This window comes from Cynara cardunculus, assembly GCF_001531365.2.
Source record: "Cynara cardunculus var. scolymus isolate 2C chromosome LG 13, CcrdV1, whole genome shotgun sequence".
NCBI lineage: Eukaryota > Viridiplantae > Streptophyta > Magnoliopsida > Asterales > Asteraceae > Cynara > Cynara cardunculus.
This window is the reverse complement of record NC_037540.1, coordinates 20,983,778-21,007,130: the sequence shown is the minus strand read 5'-3', so window position 1 is coordinate 21,007,130 and position 23,353 is coordinate 20,983,778. Positions and strand designations below refer to the sequence as shown.

Here is a 23,353-nt window from a genome sequence, read left to right as displayed (position 1 = left end):
TGAGTAGCTGGGAAACAGAGAAATTTTCTCTATTGAAGATTGCTTTTGTTTCTGCAGGTGAGTTCAAACCTTGTTCATTATATTAATTTTTCCATATATATAGCTTACATGCGGTTTGTATCTCTAGCAATGGAGCCTTATTGTGTGGCAGGACTGTTTGTACGAATATTTTCTGTCACTACAACAGCATCTCTCATTGGAAATATGTCTCCTCCAAGAAGAGCTTCTTGACTTATTGAAATCGTCAGTAATCTCTCTCTATCTCTCTCTGTCTTACTAGAGAAGCATTTTTCGTATTGCCTCAATTTCGTTCTTTTTCTTCTGTATTGTAATACCCATGAGAACTTCCTACAATCATGAAAAATGATTGTATAGCTTCAGGAGTATCTTTTTGGTATATTGCTGAACCCATAGTTGTTGTGAGGTATGGTATAATTTTGATCTTTGGATGGCCTCTCTTACTGGGATAGTTTTTACAAAACTTCCTTCAAACTAATAATATCCTTGTGCAATGATGTGAGATTGGGCCCTGATCGGTCCTAGGGGACATGGGATCAATATATATGTACTATATAACAAACTGATCACATGCTGGGACTGAATGACATCCCCCATATTTATATTTTAGGTATTCGATGCATAGGAGAATGTATATTTTTCTTACATAATTTGTTATTAGTTTTATGGGCCCTTGTCTTCTGTAGGTAAAGCTATAACATTCTTAGAACAACTTTCTCCGTTTTCATTTGTGAGTGCAACTTTACAGAAAGTATGAAAGTAGTATGAGACATGATAAGATTTTCGGAACATTACTAATACTTTGATCTCCCGTTTCGTTTGTGGGATTTGGAATCAGATTCCATTCCAATTCCGTGTTTGGTTTAAAGGAAAGTCCAGAATTGAAATCCCACAAAAATTGGATTTAGAAATCCCAGGGTATTTCATGGGATATCGTTGGATTTGTTTGTAAATATGTTCTAAAATATATTAAAAACATTTGTTTGGTAACAATCAAAGGTAATTTTATTATTTCTAAATAATTTGTTTGTTTTTTATAAATTATCAATAAAGAATGGAATTCTTTTCCATTCCAAATCCTACAAACCAAACACACCAAAGATTCCTAATCCTTCTAATTCTAAATCTTTCCATGAAATCCAAATCCCTCAAAAACATTCCAGCAAACCAAAAGGGCCCTGAAAATATTTTCACTCAATAGTAAATTGCGTTTGCAATTAGGCTAGCAACAATTTGCCATCCATTCACGCATTGTTTCAAAGGAATTAAAATAAAAAATTTGGGTGTTTTTGCTACATTGAACTATAACTTCTGCTTATGTGTATCAACTTTCGCAGCTTCAGTTCATGTTTCCTTTCAGCTGCCTTATTTTATGATTCCTGAAATACATCCAACCATTATAGCTCTAATTTCTCTAAGTCTCTTGCTTAGAGAAGCTGGCATAACTGTTGATCAAAGCCAAAGCATTGCTGGTCAAGTGTGCAACATTCACAATTTTTCCTCTGACCATGCTTTTCATTTTTGGGTCATTCACAAATCCTTCGGAGCATGTGTCTTCATCTGTCATTGCGGAACTAACCCATGTTTGTATGTCGTTGATCACTAGCTCGGAATCTTTAGAACCCGATCGATTCATCTCCTCAAGTGATCCATTCAACTCGTAAACAGAGTCACTCAACATCTCAATGTAGTCTTTCATGGCGGCAACCTCTCGAGGAGCCATGCCATGCACTCGTGACAATTTTATCATTGCTGGGGAGGTGGAGCGGGTGGTGTCGAGGTGATGGATATAGCTATTTGTGCTAGTAGATTAGGGCTTGTTTGGATTGCACCTGCTCGAGTTGACAGTGAGTTGAAGCAGAGTGTAGGGTAAGTTGTCAAACTGCAAGATGATCTCATGAATTCAATATTTGTTTTCTCGAGGGCAGAGATGAAACTAATGGAGGAAGCCGTGTAGAGAAGTATTATCAGATTAAGGTTAGTGTTTTTTGCTAGAGAATTGGTCGAATATGAGCCCTCGATATCTTGTATATTTTTGTGTTGGATGGTAGTAGAAGTTTTAATTGGGGGTTGTAAAGAGAACTTTGTATAGCTCAAAGTTTGAAGCTAAAGTATAACCCAACCCAACCCAACCTGTTAAAAAATATAACCCAAACCAACCCACAACCCTTGCGGGTTGGTACAGGTTGGCAGGTTAATGCTTGATGGTTGATATGTTAAAATATTTCCGTTACTTTGGCCTTAGGACCATTTATATAAAAGTGTTCTATAAATTGGTATATTTATGTTTAAATATACTTAATTATTTATATTGTATCATTTGATGGAAATGATACATAAAGGGCAAAGTGGTAATTCCCTTTACACTACTTAAATAAAACCGAAAATTAATATATAAATAGAAAGGGGCATAAAAAGGGGCATTACAGTTATAGCCTTATATATCCTTAGACTCCTTTCATTTTAACAGCTCTTTGTTTGTACGATTCAACACCAGAGAATGGGAAAGAGAGAAAACAGTCTTTTTGTTCAATGATCTCCATCAATCAGTGGTGATTCAAAGGGATTACATAAAAGGACATGGCTTCATCCAATCATACTCCTATCAAGTTCAACCAAGCAAGTAAGTGTTTTCAATTTTCTTTTGGTTTTTGATGATTTGTGTTCAAATTGAGGAAGAAACGATTTCGTATGTATGTTTTTCTATGAAATTATCAATCATGTGGTATCAGAGCATGGTTATTCTCAATCAATTTGAACCAATTTATAAAATGAAAACCCTAATTCCCGTTCTTTGAAAATGTGGTATGAAATTGATAAAAACATAAAATGCATATCAAAGTGGGACGATCAAATTTATAAACAGAACCAATTTCATTGTAATGAAATTTATAATGGAATCATGTGGAATGGAATCAATTTCATTGTAATCAAATGCATATCCCGATTTCAAGTAACAAAATCAATTTAATTTTGAATTATTAGAACATGTGCATATATCCTGATTTCTAGAAACCATTCAATTTAATTTTGAATTATAATGGAATTTCATTACAAACAAAATCAAAGTGAGACATGTGGTTGATATGCATATGAAAATTGATTTTATAATAAGCCCTTTCTAACAATGCATATGAAAGTGTTTGATTATGTAATTTTTATATATTTTATTAATCCTACTTTCTGAAAATCGCATGCTTCTATGATATGCATCTGTAAATCCTATGCTTCTATAAATCCATCGGACCACTTTTATATGGTCTTTGAACCGTGGTAAAAATCCATCGAACCTTTTTTTTGTCCACAAGCAAATAACCGAGAAAGTTTGTAGTCGGGTTCTAAAGGTTCACAAGCAGTGACTTATTTAGAGCAGCGACCAACCGACATAATATTGACTATTAAGATGCGAACTGTTAACTCTTTCTCGTTGTCTTGTAACTGAATTGATTCGAGGGCTCCACTGTGTAATCTGCATATTTATTATATGCATAAATATGTTACACTCCCAATCATGGGCTTATTTTGTTTTCTTGATCATTAAACTAAATGGTACTTTGAATGGAAATTTAAATGATTGACCCAACGGTATATCATTTAATTTGACATTCAAAATTAAGTGATACCATATTATGTAATTATATATATTATCATGCAACCAACCCAATGGCTAATTGTTTGACAATATATATGATGGATTGTTAGCATAATTTGCATAGACATAACATCTCTGCCCAAAGGTGATATGTAGTGTTTATGTAGCGTAGTTTAGAATATTAATTGTGTCGTCTTGTTTGATTGTTGGTCATAACCAACGTGAAACCAATAATCAAACAAGACACAATCATGGCCTATTATTTTGGTGTTGATAATAGGCGATCTTCTAATTTATGATATTCTTGTTATTTTAAAATATCCCTAATATGTTTAGTCACTTCTTTACATACATTTGACTTCATAGTAACCCCTGGAACCACTCTGTCACATAACTATGGGATTGAGCCTTTGACTGGGACTAATTTCTCATCCTGGAGGGATAATGTAAAATTAACCCTTGGAGTTATGGATTTAGATCATGCGCTAAGACATGATCGTCCCGCTGAGCTCACTGCAACAAGTACTGCAGATCAAAGGCGAGCTTACGAACAGTGGGAGTGATCGAACCGCATGTCATTCATGATCATTAAAAACTCCATTTCAATAGCTATTCGCGGAGCCATTCCTGACTCGGACAATGCGAAAACCTACTTGGATTCGGTGGAGGAACAATTCAAGGGAACCTCCAAGGCTCATGCGAGTACCCTAATACTGAAGATGTTGACAAGCAAATATGATGGTATAAGCAGTGTGCGTGAGCACATCATGATGATGAGCGACATGGCAAACAAGCTTAAAGGCATGGACATGGAGATCAGTGAGGGCTTTCTAGTCCACTTCATAATGACTTCTCTCCTTGCACAGTTTGGTCCTTTCAAGATCAGCTATAATACGCAGAGAGATAAGTGGAAGATGAGCGAACTGATTGCAATATGCGTGCAAGAGGAGGAGCGTCTTAAGATTGAGAAGCCCGATGTTGCTTATGTCACTACTACAAATTCAGGCAATAGAAAGGGTAAAAGTCAATATGGAGAGAGTTCGAAGGCCTAGAAAACAAGTACAAATAACACTCCGAGTTCACGTAAGCCAAAGGGACCCCCTCGCTGTAAGTTTTGTCATAAGAAGGGACACTTCCGGCGAGAATGTCCAAAATTCAAGGATTGGTTAGCTAAGAAAGGTAATATCGCTTCTTATATGATTTATGAATCCCTTAATATTAGCGTTCCATCTAATACATGGTGGATTGACTCCGCTTCCATGGTACATGTTACAAATTCCTTACAGGGATTCCATACAACCCAGACATTGCCAAGAAACCAAAGGAACATTGAAGTCGGGAATGGAGCAGATTTAAGTGTTGAAACCGTAGGAACCTTACCTTTAGTAGTGAAAGGGGGCTTCTGTATATATTTATATGACACTTTATAAGTACCGAGCATTACTCGGAATTTAGTATCTGTACCTAAACTTAATAAGTGTGGTTATAAACTACTATTTGATGATGGTATAGTTACTATTAGCCTAAATTCTGATGTTGTTGGTTTTGGTTATTTGGAGGGTGACTTTTACAAATTACGTTTGGATGATGACTTCTCGAAATCCCTATTAGTATATAATGTCGATGAGAATATACATAAAAGAAAACGAGATCTTGAAACTTCATCTATGTTATGGCATCAACGCTTAGGCCATATTTCACGAGACCATATGTTGAGCCTCGTGAGAGATGGAGTATTACCGAATCTTGCTTTTACTAATTTTAATACATGTATCAAATGTGTTAAAGGGAAAATGATAAAGGGAAATAAGAAGGGTGCCGCTAGGAGTTCCGGTCTATTGGAACTAATACACACCGATATTTGTGGACCTTTTCCCGCGGACACAAATCATTCATTACCTTTATAGATGACTATTCACGTTATATGTACTTGTACTTAATTAATGAAAAATCCAAATATCTAGAAATGTTTAAACCTTGAAGGCCAAAGTTGAAAATCAACTCGACTGAAAGATAAAGGTAGTGAGATCGGATCGAGGGGGAGAGTATTGTGGTTGACATATTGATGTAGGTCAATCTCCCGGTTCTTTCTTTGAATTTTGCAAGAAACATGGGATTGTAAATTGGTATACCATGCCGGGTACCCCATGCCGGGTACCCCTCAGCAGAATGATGTTGCTGAGAGGCAAAATAGGACCTTTTGGACATGGTACAAAGTATGCTGGCAAACACTAACCTACCAAAATTCTTATGGACCGAGGCACTAAAAACGACAGTCCATATACTTAATTGAGTTCCTTCTAAGTCTGTTCCGAAAACCCCTTATGAAATTTGGATAGGAAGGAAACCTAGTTTAAGGTATATGAAAATATGGGGCTGTCCGGCCGAAGCTAAACTCTATATTCCTCAACAAAGAAAACTTGACATGAAAACAGTTAGTTTCTCTTTCATAGGATATCCCGAACGCTCAAAGGGATATCGGTTCTATTGTCCATCTCACAGTACTCGAATAGTCGAAACTCGACATGTCGAATTTCTTGAGAATTCAAATATTAGTGGGAGTAATCCCAATAATGATGTCGATCTCCATGAGATGAATGAAGTAAGTCCTAAAATGACAGTACTTTTTCCTCAAAATGTGCCTCTTGAGGAACCTAATGCCCAATCAGTACCACACGATGAAGGTACATCAACTTTTGAAGCAAATAATGATGGACCTCAAAACTGCATTTCTTAATGGAGATTTGCATGAAGATGTGAACATGACCCAACCAGAAGGTTTTAAGTCTGAGGGTCAAGAACACTTGGTTTGCAAACTCAAGAAATCAATCTATGGGCTAAAACAGGCATCACGTCAATGGTATATGAAGTTTGATGAAGTCAAGAAGAAGAACGACTTCATTAAAAATCAAGTGGATTAGTGTATATACCTCAAGATGAGTGGGAGCAAATTTACTATACTTGTCCTTTAAGTAGATGATATCCTATTGGCAAGCAATAACATTGATATGTTGCATGAGTCAAAGCGCTTACTTTCGCGCAATTTTGATATGAAGGATCTCGGTGAGGCCTCATACGTAATTGGTATTGAGATTCAACGAGATCGTGCCAATGGAACATTAGGTTTGTCCCAGAAAGCATATATTGAACGTGTCCTTACACGTTACAACATGCAACATTGCTCACCTTCGGTTGCTCCCGTGGTTAAGGAGATGTTTTCGGAACCTTCCAATGTCTGAAAACAGAAGTAGAAAAGGATCAGATGAAACCAATCACTTATGCTTCTATAGTAGGGAGCTTGATGAGCATGAGCTTGATGTATGCTCAGGTTTGTACACGTCTTGATATCGCTAACGTAGTGGGCATGCTAGGCAGGTATCAGTCTAACCTTGGCCTAGATCACTGGAAGGCCGCTAAGAAGGTCTTACGATATCTTCAGGGGACTAAAGCCTACAAACTTATTTATATAAGAACGGATTATTTGGAAGTGATAGGATATTCCAACTCTGACTTTGCTAAATATAAAGATGATAAAAAGTCGACCTCGGGATACATTTTTATGATGTCAGGCGGAACCATTTCATGGAGGAGTCACAAGCAACAATTGACGACAACCTCAACTATGATGGCGGAATATGTTGCGGTATATAATGCTACATGTCATGGAATGCTTTTGAGGAATCTAGTTAAAGGACTCAAGATAGTCAACTCCATTTCAAGACCGTTGAAGATCTATTGCGACAATTCTGCTGCCGTAAGTTATTCGAACAGTAACAGTTCAAGCGGGGCTGGATTGTATCTTGAAACAAAGTACTTGTTCGTTCGAGAACGTGGAGAGGAAAATAACCTTTGTATCGAGTATATCAACACTCACGATATGTTAGCGGTTCCAATGACGAAAGGTCTACCACCAAGAGTTTTCAAGAACTTGTGATGAAGATGGGTTTTAGGCGAGACCTTGTATGATATACTAGTGATGTGCTTAATTATAATTAGAACAAGTATTTAACTTTGATTTCCTCATGTATCTCATCGTTTGTCTACACTTATGAATTGTGCGCACTTACATAAATCTTATAGACAAATCTTATGTTTATTACCACATTATGGTTATTGTGATTTGTGGCCTTCATTATGTGATATCTTTATACAAGTACCTTAGTATGATTGATGGGGGTCCTGTATCGATAATGATACATGTAACTATATCTTTCTGCTATGGTGTGAGTATGAAGGATGTTTAGAACGCTACTTGGCCAACTTAATGACAAATGGTCACTCGGCCAAGTGGGAGAATGTTAGAATATTTCCGTTACTTTGGCCTTAGGACCATTTATATAAAAGTGTTCTATAAATTGGTATATTTATGTTTAAGTATACTTAATTATTTATATTGTATCATTTGATGGAAATGATAACATAAAGGGAAATGATAACATAAAGGGAAAAGTGGTAATTCCCTTTACACTACTTAAATAAAACCGAAAATTAATATATAAATAGAAAGGGGTATAAAAGGGGCATTACAGTTATAGCCTTATATATCCTTAGACTCCTTTCATTTTAACTGTTTTTTTTTGTACGATTCAACACCAGAGAACGGGAAAGAGAGAAAACAATCTTTCTGTTCAATGATCTCCATCAATCAGTGGTGATTCAAAGGGATTACATAAAAAGACATGGCTTCATCCAATCCTACTCCTATCAAGTTCAACCAAGCAAGTAAGTGTTTTCAATTTTCTGTTGGTTTTTGATGATTTGTGTTCAAATTGAAGAAGAAACGATTTCGTATGTATGTTTTTCTATGAAATTATCAATCATGATACAATTACGAAAGCAAAAGAAGAGAAAACTCTTAAAAAACCAAACAACTAAGTCACTAACATAGAGCAATAGGGCAAACTAGTAGTTGTAGTCTCGCAGTGGATTGACTCCAAGCCTATTCCGACCCAATCCTTGTAAAAATTTGGAACATGAATCAATTTTTGTTTCGTCCGGGTTGGGTTCATCGGCCTATTTTTTGGTTTGGGTTGGGTTGGGTTGGGTTGCCGGTCTATCGGGATTTTGTATAGCTTTACTTCAGATCACCTCAACTTTATGATGTTATATTTCTAGTTTTATTGTACATCATTTTGAAAGTTACTTCATCTCCATTAAAGATGTGTGTCTCGGACATATGACCTTATGACAACCTCTTATGATACTTGAGGGGCAAGGAGTCTAGGGTTTTTGAATCGATGACGTTTGTTTGTTCTTGATTTTAGTTTCTATTTTTTCTTAGGTATTCATTATCAAGGTTTTAAAAAGCGGAATCGAGACTCGAGGTGTTTTCCTTCCACGCCCTGAGGCGTAAGTTTCATGGTGGTCCGAGCCACAAGCCTCGAGGCGTAAAACAAATAAAATTCATAATATTAATGATAAGCCATAATTCCATACGAAACTTTAAACATCATAGATTCTTAAAATTACTAACTGTAAGTCTAAAAACATATCAATCTACAACTTATTGTTCCCTGTAGCATGATCAAGTTGTATAGCTCCACAATTGTATCCATAATCACTATCACAAACTAAAAAGAACTTACTTTTTGGGTTGGCCTTTGAGATGAATATCTCCTTGAGAGAGGAAAAAGTAAGAAATGCAGTAGAAAAAAAAATAGGGTTTGGAGAGGTATTCTCGGTGGAGAAGAAAAAAAGGAGGAGAAGAAAATATGGGAAGAAAGGAGGAGGAGAAAGACAAAAGTAGGATTAGGAAATGGAAATGTAACATTTGTTTCTGATTGGTAAGATAAAAGTACATCCTAAAGGCTTCTTTGTACTTTAAATTATAAAAGTACAATTGAGTGTTTGACTTTACTTGAGAAAAACTTGAGTAATATATTTTTTTTTCTCGCCTCATCAGGCACCTATTCTCAACAAATCAAGGCAACAGCAAATTCAGGTGTGCACCTCAGAAATGCCTCACGCCTCAACGCCTCAAGGCACCGCCTCACCAATTGAGGCTTAAGCCTCATCTAGGGACCATGAGGCGCCGCCTCATTAGTGGTTTTTGACCGCCTCGCCTTGAGGCGTACGCCTCACATGATTTTGAAAACCATGCTCATTATTACTATTATATATGGCAACATAAAAGTTCTTTCATTTAGAGAACGGTGAAGCGATTTGATTTGGATCTTTAATCATGTTATGCTGCTTTTGGCAACCGATGCACACATAGAACAGTAGTGCATTTTTAACCCTACACACCCTTCTCTCTTGTTCAAAAGCTGCAGAACCACATATTTCACACACTAGATCTGGCAGAAGTGGGACATTTTACTTGTTCTAAGCTACCCCTTTTATCCATCCTTTTCCTCCTGTCATTCTTACAACTTAACCAAATCAGCCACCTACACTTTCACCAGAGCCTACTTCCTTAAATCATCATGTCATACTACTAGGTTCCGTGACTTGTGCTTTAGCACTTTATCCCCCTATTCCAGTATTATTCAAGAAGCCCGACGGAACTAGTGGAGTCGTCTTGACTGTGAGCTTTCAATTCTCATTCTATGTATGAGAATACATAAATCGATGGTGGTTAGTGGTTATGAAGGAGTTGGTTTGTCCAGATTTTGTGGAGTTGTTGGGAAGGTGATCACATGGGTGAGTATAGCCATGACTGATGACGATACATGTACAGATGCATTTGAAGGAGATGAAATGGAAATTAAAGGCTCCATTAGAGTTAATATATATAATCTTTCGAGGTAAATTAGCAATATTTCGGCTCTCGGTCAGAGCCAGAAAATCTACTTAGGTGACCAGTTTATAAATTTCTCGAGGCCGAAAATTACTTCATCTATGATTTATATTTTTAAACAGTTTTATTAGCTATAAAAATGAACTGGAAACGGCCGTGCTTGTGAGCCCATAGAAAAGCCAATTCATTGCTTGAGTAGGCATGTAGGATTGGATGTGAATGAGTGGAGACAAAAAGTTTGTCTAATTGAGTGTGGGGTTTTGGATGTTTAAAGAAGTCATGTTGCAAGTGCTGTTGTAGAATTACCCCTTTTGCCCCAATGAGAACGAAAAAGCTTATTTCGATGTTCAGTATTAACTACAACATTGTTTTTCAATAAGAATTTGGGTTAGATTTGACACTTGGTTCTTCTTTCCTTATAACTTGCATTTTTGCACAAGCTGGGGTATTCATGAAAAGAGCTGTTTTACCCTTTAGGTTGAGGATAAGTCTGTGTACATCCCACCCCCAACCCTGCTTTTGAGATGGATAACCTGTTTTGTTTGATTTGGTTTGGTGTTTTAGCTTCCTAGAGTTTTACTGTTATAGGAAAACTAAAAGAGGATACGTCTGTGTACATCCCACCCCCAATCCTGCTTTTGAGATGGATAACCCGTTTCGTTTGATTTGGTTTTGTTTTTCAGCTTCCTAGGAGTTTTACTGTTATAAGAAAACTACAAGTTTAGTTGTTAACATATTTTGTCTACTTGTCATGTTAGGAGAGTGTTTTAAACACTCGATTTCGAATATATATTTTTTAGATCACCATAAGTGTCTTGCAATTCTCATTCATATGGGGTGGTGTGGGACCAAAAAAATCTAATATCGTCAAACAAAACTGATCTACATTACTTGTAGCCAACATAAAAGATTGTTTTTTCTCTCTCCATTCCCATTGTCAAGGAAACAAACTGAAGGACACACACACACACACACACATATATATATATTTTAAGATTTGATAGTATACTTTATTTATAATTTTATATATATATATATATACATATATATATATATTTATGTTCTATATATTATAATAAATCATATTAAGAATACCAAATTAATCTTCTAACTAAATTCTAGTTGTGTACCCGTGAGATGATGCAAAATTTTATTATAAGCAGTAATGGAAATTTGATGCGATTTCTCATTAAAAAGGAAATCCGAAATTTATGAAATTACAATACTTTGTAATCATACAAAGGTGTACATAAACAGCGCGAAAGTATTTTCGGTATTTTATGAGAAAACACACCTCATGGTGAATAGTCGAAAGTATGTTTTCTTATATGGTGTGTTATTAGTTTTCTGGGCCCTTGTCATAATGTGAGCTTTAGAAAGTGGACCACATTCTTAAAGAACTTTCCTCATTTTCATTTTAGACTTCCAATTTACAGGAAGTATGAAAGCAATATGAGGCATGATCATATGTTCACTCAATAGTACATTGCATTTGCAATTAGGCTAGCAACAATTTGCCATACATTCACATTGTTACAAGGAATTAGAACAAAAAATTTGGTTTTTTTTTGCTACATTGAGCTATAACTTCTGCTGGTGGGCTTGAAGTTTCGCTGCTTCACTTCATGTTTCCTTTCAGCTGCCTTGTTTTATGATCTTGAAATAGATCCAACCATCATATCTCTAATTTCTCTGAATTTCCTGCCTAGAGAAGCTAACATAACTGTTGGAAAGGGATCAATAGTGATATGGGTTTTCCAAAATGGCAAAACCCATGTATTCCTTATTCATAATCTAAATAGATTAGTGACTTGTACTTGATGGTTTGTATATTTTATACTCTTAAAATTTTAGTGTTTTATCTAAATGTTTTATAAAATAGTATAGATAAAATGAAGATATATCTTGTATTGTAATTCCTGTGAAAACATTTTGGAATCATGAAAATTGACTGGTTCATTTCTGAGTACTTTGTAAGGTGATTTTGGCCTTTGAATGGCCTCATACATCACATTTTGATACTTTTTATAAATTTATCAAACAAATTATATTCACATTTTGATACTTTTTATAAATTTCTCTCTCAAATTAGAAATCTTTTATAATGTAGAACAATGCATAACAACAAAAAGTGGTCATATGCTGGGACCGAGTGAGTGATATCCCCTTATTTATATTTTGGGTTTTTGATGAGAAAATATACCTCATAGTGAAATAGGAGAAAGTATGTTTTCTTATATGGTGTGCTATTAGTTTTCTGGCCCCTTGTGTTCTTTAGAAAGTGGATAGCATTCTTAAACAATTTCCTTTTCATAGACTTCCTTTTCATGACGATCCGATGAATTCGACGTTTGTTTTCTCGAGGGCGAAGATGAAACTGATGGAGGAAGCCATGTAGAGAAGTATTATTAGCATAGCGTTTTATGCTAGATTTTTGGTTGAATATGAGCCTTCCATATGTTGTATATTTTTGTGTTGAATGGCAGTAGAAGTTTTAATTGGGGGTAGTAAAGAGAACTCTGTCTAGCTCAAAGTTTGAAACTAAAGATGTAGGTTATGGAAATGGAGCAAACACTCCAAATTTATAGGAAATAAATGTAGATATCGATGAGGTTNAGCCATGTAGAGAAGTATTATTAGCATAGCGTTTTATGCTAGATTTTTGGTTGAATATGAGCCTTCCATATGTTGTATATTTTTGTGTTGAATGGGGGGGGGGGGGGGGGGGGGGGTAAGTAAAGAGAACTGTGTCTAGCTCAAAGTTTGAAACTAAAGATGTAGGTTATGGAAATGGAGCAAACACTCCAAATTTATAGGAAATAAATGTAGATATCGATGAGGTTTATCTTCTAAACACTTTGTCGTCTTAGATGATCACCAGCAATAATTAATGAAAAGATATGAAAGCTCGTCTTTATCTTAGACAAAGTATGATCAAGTCTTTTGCCAAAGTATCTTCCAAGTAGGTCTTAGCAACATGCAATCATGCAACCTTTAGCCGTCCTACGTTGAAGGATATGCGCCACAAAGTTGGATTTTCTTTTTCATTTTTACTTAATTACTTAATTACTGAATTCTGTTAGCATTCTCACTTTTCAATAATTTTCTAGTTTAGTTGGTAGATCCAATTCCTTAGCTAACTTGGGCTTCACCATTGGATGGGCAGGACCGGGGTCTAGAAATGGGATGAAGATTGCAACGTCTGGAAGTTGGACCGCTGGGGATAAAGAATTGCAATAAACTTTCCTCACCACTTGCTGCTCGACTTGAACAGGTGCTTTCTCTATCTATCTCTATCAACTCTCTCTCTTAGATGCATGAATTGTTTTGGCTTATTGAAAAGATATTTATTTATGTCTATATTGCAAAAGTGTAGATCTTTTAATATCTAGTAGATATAATGAAACGGAAATCAAGCAAGAATTCGAATGAAATTTGGTTTTTTGATGTGCTTAACAAGATATACATTACAATATTATGATTTACTTGTAGGAGCTTGCAATTAAAGGTTCCAGCTTACTTCAATTACCTCAATTCTTTGGCTAGTCTCTGGCCAATGAACATGATCTGTAGGTGCTTTCAAGGTCAACGCATCAGATCATTAGACTCTGCCAACTTTGCTTCCAATTTCATTGGAACCGAATGACCCTTTTCTTTCTTTTTGGTCATCAGATTGCCTCAGATGTTACATTCCCGGTTGTATTTTTGCATACCCATATGACATTTACATGATGTTCACTAAAGATGCGAGTGGCAAACATGTGACCTTAATCATGATAAGCTTTTATGATTCTTTAGGGACATGAAATCTAGGGATTTGAATGGATGGCATTTGTTTGTTCTTGATTTTGGGTTCTATTTTCTTAGTTATTCATTATGGCAACATAAAAGTTGGTTCATTTAGAGAAAGATGAAACCATTTGATGTGGTTTATAAGGTCTGCTTACATGTACCCTTTCCATATCCTATTTCGTGTTCGATTTGGTTTCATTTATTAAATACTAGTTGTGCACACCTTATGTTATGCAATTTGATGCAAAAAGAATTTTAAACCGAAAATGTATTATTAATGTAGATCCTATTTTTTTTTTTTTTTTTTTGTAAAGGATTGATGGTGAGATGTGGACTTTGTAATACATTAGTAATTTGTATTACACTCTTACAATTTAAAAGTTTTACTTAAATGCTTTATAAAATAATGTAGGTAAGCTAATGCTTTTTGGGTTGTCAAGTTCTAAAGTTTGAATTTTATGTTTTATCTACCCTTTAGAAAGTCTTTCGACACAATTATGTCTTCGTCATCCCTTTTACTGGAGAAGCTTTTCTCTTATTGTCTCAATTTGCGCTTAACTTCTGTACTTTAATCCCCATGAAAACTTATTAGGATCAAGAATAAATGATATGAGGTATGATGGTATGATGTTCATCTACGAATGGCCTCAGATGTCATCCTCAGATACCTTTTATAAATATCCTCCAAACAAATTATATACAATACATGTGCATTTATGTTTAGATTGGGACCATTTCTTCCCTCTTACTCCCACATCAGAAATATGTAGAAGACCCTACAACAAAATCTCATCACATGCTATGACTGAATGGTTAACATCCCCCCCCTCCCCCCCAAAAAAATAAAAATAAAAACACACACGGACATATACATATTATATAATGTGGTGATGAAATGAGAACTACAAAAATGTTACAAATCTGTGAAAACCGATATTTTATCAGCTATGTTTTTAAATATTGTTTCACATATGTTAAAATTACATGTGAAAATTCATAGAGTGAAACATATACATGTGAAATTATTACATTATGAAACATATGGGTTGGGTTCCGTTGAGAAACATAATAAGGGATCTCCATCCTTAAACGCACATTAGGATGAGATGCATTGGGATCAATCTCCATATCATTTGTCGAAAAAAATATTCTTAAATCGGTTATCAGGGGTTTGACTTTTTCCGGTTATCAAGTAACCTTTTTATGGTTCATATAAATAATTAACAACCTACTAATCTTTTGCTATAAATCACTAACACTTAATGAAAAGTTTTGAGGAGCAATATAAGCAACACCTATATTGTTGTTCAAGTCTATTTCCATGGTTCCTATTATAGCTTGATCAAGATTAGAAAATCTATTGTCAATCAAGACTAACAAGGCTTTTGTTCCTAAACCAGTTCTATGAAGACCTTTTACTGCAATAATTAAAAGTCCAAAATGTAGAGTGGTTCTGCTGGTATGTCTTAATCTAATGCTAGCTTCTCTAGTCATTAAATTAATGGAAATAACTCTTCCTTGGGGTACAACAAGATTTTGTAAACTATGGTGTCTAAAAAGACCAGGGTTTCTTTCGAATATCCCAGTAGAATAAAGTCTAATAGGATTAAATGCTTCTAACTGATTATTGTTAAGAAGCTGTTCACTTCTATCAACATTAATCATATCTTCAAGTCTAGAAGTGTTAGAAGATCTTCGAGAAAATAACCTTCGTAGGGTATTGAAATTTAGCCTAGTTTCTTGTCCAACAATTTGAGACCTCCTGTTGTTCACAGATTCATTTTCATTGATAGTTCTAGAACGACCAAGAAAAAGAGTTCTACTTGTCATTTTGCTTGTAAACAAGAAAATTGGTTTTGACTTTAAGTGATTTTTGTAAGCATGTTACTTTACAAATCTAGACACTAGGATATGAAAAATTTTTAGGAAAAAATCTGGCCATAGAGATAGTGTTTTTAGGAAGACTAATTGGAATAGCTGGAAGTCAGTATAATGTTGATATTGACTCAATCATACAGACGGTGTCTTCTAGAGGAATACAAATGATACCTCCTGTCCAGATTGATTCTCAAACCATTGCTGGAAGTGAATGGACCATTCCATTCCATTCCATAGAGAACCATCTACAATTGTCCCCACTAGTTATGTCTCTTACATTAACCCAGTGGATCTAAATCATTGAGATTTAGAAATTACAAGGACAATGCCTTATCTTCAAATGTTTATGATGAAAGTGAAACTATTGATGAAGATCTGCATAGATTTTCCACTAGTTTTATGAATATTGAGCTTAGTGATGAATGGGATACATTAGAAGAAGACTCTAAGTACTTTGATTCTAGTAACCCAAATGAGATCAAACCCTTTTTAGTCAAATATACTCCTCCTGAGTCGAGTAAGACTAAAATTGAAGACATAAAACCTACTGGATGGAATGAATGTGATCATAAAATTCTTTACCCTAAAGAATTATTTGGTTATACTCTGAATCCTCAGGAACTTGAAGAAATGGAAGCTCTCCTTAAGAAACAAGGACAACTTCATGAATCACAAATTATCTATCAAGATGATTTGGGAAACATAAGAATGACTCCAAAAGATGAAGATCTTTTAGACTCTTTCTTATCTGATTCTGTAGAGTCCATTAACTTTGCTCTTATGAATGAAGGAAGTTGATCTACTGTCACACACCCTGTACCTGGAAGACTTGAAACCATGGCTTATGAAACAGGTATACCTTCTAGAACACAAGCTAAAGGTTATGTTGAACCAACCCTTAGTTATAGGAATAAAGGAAGAAGATTACCAACTGATCCAACCTTCACTTGGAAATCTACACCTTTGTTGAATCTAACTGATATTCATCCTCAGTTATGGAACTCTTATCTTGAAACCTGGTCTCAAGAAGTACATCGTGACTACACAACAAAATATCTTGAAAAAGATATTAATGCCGAGGTAATGATTTCTATTGCTGAAAATTATCTTGGAACTACTGCACTTGCTGCATGGGAAGATTGGAAAAAACATTTCCCTGAACCACTTGCACAACTTGTCTCACAAGGAAACAACATAAGGAATTTTACCTCAACAATTCTTAGAATTATTAATGGTGGAGATACCTTATCTGGTTTATCAATAAGACAAAATGAAGCTCTTAAACTCACCTTTTTGGACTAATTCATACTTTTTTTCCCCTAAAACGCACTCTTGGCTAACAGTGGGTACTTTTTCTGAAGTTAAACATCCTTACGTCTGTTGTTTTTTCAAAGAAGATTTTAACTTTCTTAGCATATCTTAAGACAATTTTTTAAAATTACAACCACGACTTTTCCCAGAGGTTTGGCACAATGCCTGACAGTTATACCCCTGTCATGGGTATGAACTAACAGCAACCAAATTTCTTTATGATATAATTCATGAGATCTTATCTTTATAAATAAAGATTATAAAAGATAATAAGAATATAAATTTCACAACATGATTTGGCTTTCTAATAAGAGTTTTAGCCTGCCATAATAATAAAAACTAACCTTGTATTTATACAGTCGGTTGATTACAGAAATAGATGATTACAAATCTTCAAACTCAAAACCTTACAATATTTAGCACTCTCTAATATTTCTCTGGTAGATTCTTATTGTGTTTGAAACACCTACAAGAGCAACTTATTTATAGTAGAAAAAGAGAAAGCAACCGGTTACCAAAGGCTATTACCGGATCGAAATTCAAAATATGAACAGAGAAAGTTGGGGCATGATTGAGACTTATGCCACAATTTTCATCACTCTTTTAGAAAAGCAAAATCAAGATGCTTTTTTAGTCCTCCACATTTGTCCAATACAGCTGTGATCATACAGGTGTATTATTCCATGATGTTTTGTCCTAAAGCGCTTTGTCTGCTAACCTTTTGAGAGCTTTGTCTTTGAAGAAGATTCTCCATTTATCTTATGCATTGGCTTCATCATTAAAGAATTTGAGAAAAGAATAAGCAGCAACTGCAAATGGTACATAGATTTTGACCGTAGGAGTTTCTCCAAATAATGAGTAGTCTTCAGATGGTAATATTTCAGAATTCCAGAAGAAGTCTGAATAATGAACATGGTAATACCATATCTTTAGATCTTCAAGGGATTGACCGGAGATGTATTGCCAATTAGGATAGTGAAGTAACAACTTATCGTTCCAATCTGAAGAAAATGTTTTTGAAAGTATCTTGATAGCTGAACAACTAGGTTCAGGTTCAGATTTCTAGAATTTTGGAGGTGAAGAAAAGATGTCCACCAAGATGATATAATCATCATATGTTTTAACCAATTCAATAGCTTCAATAACTCGAACTGGAAGCCAATTGATTTGATCAATATYAGATAGGATTAGTCCGCAAAGTAATCCATACTTGAAAAGATCATGAAAACTTATTTTTTCATTTCGAAACATTTGTTCAGATGCAATAGATAAATCAATCTGAATTGTTCTAAAAAATATTCGTTTTTCATCATCTGGTATTGGAATCTCTTCCAATTGTACAGAGAAACCTTGAATAGGTGATCGTGAAATAACCATCAGTCATTCTTGGTATTTTAAAAAGGTTTCAAAGTTGATGTCAGAGAGATCAACTAATTCTTTAAGAAAGTGAAAACAATTAAGATCTAGAATCAATAATTGTTTTTTAACAAGATCTTATGGGTTTGGTAAAACATTTTTACCTTTCATCTGTGAAGATGTAGAAGATGTCATTAAAGTATTTTCACAAGTGAAGTCCATATTTTCATCATCATCAAGAGAATGATGAGTTTCAAAGATAGGATCCAAATAATAGTTGAAGCCTACTTTATCATGAGTAACTCTGAGACATTCAAAAAGATTGTGAAAGCCCTTCCATAAAGAAGAAGGAGGTTTCTGAGCTTCAATCTTAACAGCAACATCTGTCCATTTTTTGTAAATTCCCTTATAAGGTCCATTCTTAAGGAGATAACAATAAAATCATTTTGGACATTGCTTAATATCATTAAATCTTTGAGCAACCGAGTTAATAATAAAAAATTTCTCATTGGTTTGGTCAGATTTTGTTTTAAGATTCCATATAGAGTCACAAATGGAAGCTTCTTCTTTTGTAAGTCTAGATCTTAAGTTGAAAACAAACTGCTTATCTGAAGGATAAACAGGAATAAACTGTCTTCCAACTTGAAGTTTATCTTCAGTAACTGGAATATTTTCTTTCTTGACAACTCTCGGTTTTGGCATCCTGCAAAACAATATTAAGTGGTAAATCTTGATAAGAGATCAGGAATAACATTTGTCTTGCCTTTGATATGCTCAAAATTAAATTTTATTCCTTTGCCGATAATACATTCATTTAATCTTAGCCATCTGTTTGATAAAAGTTTAGATTCTTTTTTCATATTAGCAAATTTGACTAAAGATTCACAGTCAGTTCTGAGTGTGATTTCCTTCTTCCCTGTTAAAATGAGGGCAAAAGATTCACAAGAATTAATAACAGCTAGGACTTCAAAATCCAAAGATGTTAATCTTCCTTTTTCTTTGTAGACTCCTGAAGAGTATCTACAGAGTTGTTCTTCATGGATTGAGGAATATTTTGAGAGTCTTTTTAAAAGAATTCCTCCCCATCCATGTGCAGATCCATCAGTTTGAACAATTAAATAGTCTGAATCCAGAGGTAAACTCATTTCAGGAAGATTCATGACTAATTGTTTCAATTTTTGAACAAGTTTAATATCTTCTGAATTAAACTTTCTTGTTCCTTTAACTGAAGTTCTGTTGTAAAGAGGAGCAATATATTTAGAAATATCCTTTATAAAAGGTCTAGCATAATTTAGAGAACCTAAAAAGGTCTAGAGTTGTTTCAAGTTTTCTAATTTATCTGGATATTCAGAAATCTTTCTAGATATATGAGGTTGGAGTTTAATCCTTTCTTTTCCTATTTCTACACCAAGAAATTCAATATGTTCTCTTAAAAGTTGCATTTTCTTGAAAGAAATCGCCATTCCTTCTTTTTCAAAAATTTTGAAAACAGTATACAAATGTGCATAGTGTTCATTTTTGTCTTTGGAGAATACCAGGACATCATCAATGTAGACACATGTAAAATTAGAAGTGTTAGAAGATCTTCGAGAAAATAACCTTCCTAGGATATTGAAATTTAGCCTAGTTTCTTGTCCAACAATTTGAGACCTCCTGTTGTTCATAGATTCATTTTCGTTGATAGTTCTAGAACGACCAAGAAAAGGAGTTCTACTTGTCATTTTGCTTGTAAACAAGAAAATTGGTTTTGACTTTAGGAGCAGTCTTCTTCTCAAAAGTTGTTGAAAGTTTTGAAAAATTCTCAACAAGAGTATTAAGATCAGTAGGGTGTAAAGTTTCTTTGAGAGAAAGTTTATCAACCTTATGGTGTAAAGATACTAAAAGAGAAATGATTATATTGTTTTGCGAAACAACTAATTTGTTTGATTCAGAAACAATATTATTTGTTTCAAANTGATTATATTGTTTTGCGAAACAACTAATTTGTTTGATTCAGAAACAATATTATTTGTTTCAAAGTAACCAGGAGTTTTTGGAAAACTTTGGTTGCAAAACTTATAAGCWTCTTYAAGTATTTTTCCTTCAWAATTTAAGTTCATTTAATTGAGAACCAATTTTTCAATTTGTTCTAAATGAATCTTAATTTTTTCAAACTGATCTTGAGATTTTCCAGAACTGCAAGAACTTTTTCTTGAGAAATAGAATCTTTTGATTTTTGAATAGGCTGGCTATTAATCAAAAAATTATATTTCTTTTCAAAACTCACAAGTTTTTCTTCAAAACTCACAAGTTTTTCTTCAAAGAGAGAAAAAGTTGTTTTGAGGTATTCTAATTTGTTTTCCAAATTATGAATAGCTCTTTTCTTTTTAATTAATAAATCATGAATAAATTGCCAGATATGGGTATTTTTATTTTGATTTATTTCAAGATTTTTTCCCATATTTACTATTAAATCTACAAGAGTGTTAAGCTGAGAATTGCTACCATGAAATATATGATTTACAGACTCTTTATAAAAAAGACACTTAATGCTATTATTATCTAAAGATGTAATAAGTCTACTTGGCTGAGATATTTCTAAATTTAAATATTCTAATTTATTCATAAACAAACAATATTAGAAGAATAAAATAAAACACACAAAACTCATACACAAAAAAAAAAACAATTGAAATGGTAGTACAGAAAAAGAAGAATTACAAAACCCTAGGATTATTTGTACCCCTGATAATTGTTCTTGTAACAATAATAGTTGTACAAAAAAACTAGTGTCTCTTAGTCCTAATAGGACTTTAAATGATTTTCCTAACTTCTCTGAACTATTGGAAAATGAATTTAAAAATGATGACTCCTTTAAAGATTTTTTTTTTAGACTTATCATATGATCTGATAAAACCCCATATTCTGAATCAAAAACTTGTAAGTAAATCTTTTACTTATGAAGATGTTTTATATATGGTGGATCATTTACAAAAGACTGAAATTATTGGCGAAATTCCAACCAAGTTTTGGGAAAGGAATAAAATCTTTTGTAAACTTGAGATAATTAATCCAGATTTAGGAATAAAGACAGAAATGCCTAAATATGATAATTGGACTATTGAAGAGTTCAAGATGCATATTTCTCAATTACTAAAGCTTGGACTAATTACAAGAAGTGCTGCTTTTATAGTTCAAAAAGAATCTGAAAGAAAACGTGGTCAATTACGAATGGTCTTTAACTATAAAAGATTGAATGACAATACCCATATTGAATGCTATTGTATTCCTACTAAAGAAATTTTATTAAATAAAATTCAAGGTGCTAAATGGTTTTCAAAATTCGATCTCAAATCTGGATTTTGGCAAATAAAAATGCACCCTGATTCAATCCCATGGACAACTTTTACATGTATTGAAGGACATTTTGAATGGAAGGTAATGCTTTTTGGTTTAACGAATGCCCCTCAGATTTTTCAAAGAAAAATGGATAACTGTTTTCAACACTTATCTAATTTTACATATGTCTACATTGATGATGTCCTGGTATTCTCCAAAGACAAAAATGAACACTATGCACATTTGTATATTGTTTTCAAAAATTTTGAAAAATAAGGAAAGGTGATTTCTCTCAAGAAAATGCAACTTTTAAGAGAACATATTGAATTTCTTGGTGTAGAAATAGGAAAAGGAAGGATTAAACTCTCCAACCTCATATATCTAGAAAGATTTCTGAATATCCAGATAAATTAGAAAACTTGAAACAACTCCAGAGCTTTTTAGGTTCTCTAAATTATGCTAACCTTTTATAAAGAATCTTTCTAAATATATTGCTTCTCTTTACAACAAAACTTCAGTTAAAGGAACAAGAAAGTTTAATTCAGAAGATATTAACTTGTTCAAAAATTGAAACAATTAGTCATGAATCTTCTTGAAATGAGTTTACCTCTGGATTCAGACTATTTAATTGTTCAAACTTCAAACCGATGGATCTGCAGATGAATGGGGAGGAATTCTTTTAAAAAGACCCTCAAAATATTCCTCAATCCATGAAGAACAACTCTGTAGATACTCTTCAGGAGTCTATAAAGAAAAAGGAAGATTAACATCTTTGGATTTTGAAGTCCTAGTTGTTATTAATTCCTGTGAATCTTTTGCCATCTTTTTAACAGGGAAGAAGGAAATCACACTCAGAACTGACTATGAATCTTTAGTCAAATTTGCTGATATGAAAAAAGAATCTAAGCTTTTATCAAACAGATGGCTAAGATTAAATGAATATATTATCGGCAAAGGAATAAAATTTAATTTTGAGCATATCAAAGGCAAGACAAATGTTATTCCTGATCTCTTATCAATATTTACCTCTTAATATTGTTTTGCAGGATGCCAAAACCGAGAGTTGTCAAGAAAGAAAATATTCCAGTTACTGAAGATAAACTTCAAGTTGGAAGACAGTTTATTCCTGTTTATCCTTCAGATAAGCAGTTTGTTTTCAACTTAAGATCTAGACTTACAAAAGAGGAAGCTTCTATTTGTGACTTTATATGGAATCTTAAAACAAAATATGACCAAACCAATGAGAAATTTTTTATTATTAACTCGGTTGCTCAGAGATTTAATGATATTAAGCAATGTCCAAAAAGATTTTATTGTTATCTCCTTATGAATGGACCTTGTAAGGGAAT

General features: G+C 33.9%; 1 long non-coding RNA gene and 1 pseudogene across 1 annotated transcript; one reads left to right on the top strand and one right to left on the bottom strand.

The window, feature by feature from the left end:
- Positions 1-1,358: 1,358 nt before the first annotated feature.
- LOC112524880 lies at positions 1,359-2,269 on the bottom strand (annotated as a pseudogene).
- A 224-nt stretch (positions 2,270-2,493) lies between these two features.
- On the top strand, positions 2,494-14,206 carry LOC112526018. The gene is made up of 4 exons (XR_003070461.1): positions 2,494-2,641; positions 8,207-8,332; positions 13,516-13,623; positions 13,842-14,206. It is a non-coding gene; the product is annotated as an uncharacterized LOC112526018 (long non-coding RNA).
- Positions 14,207-23,353: the final 9,147 nt, after the last annotated feature.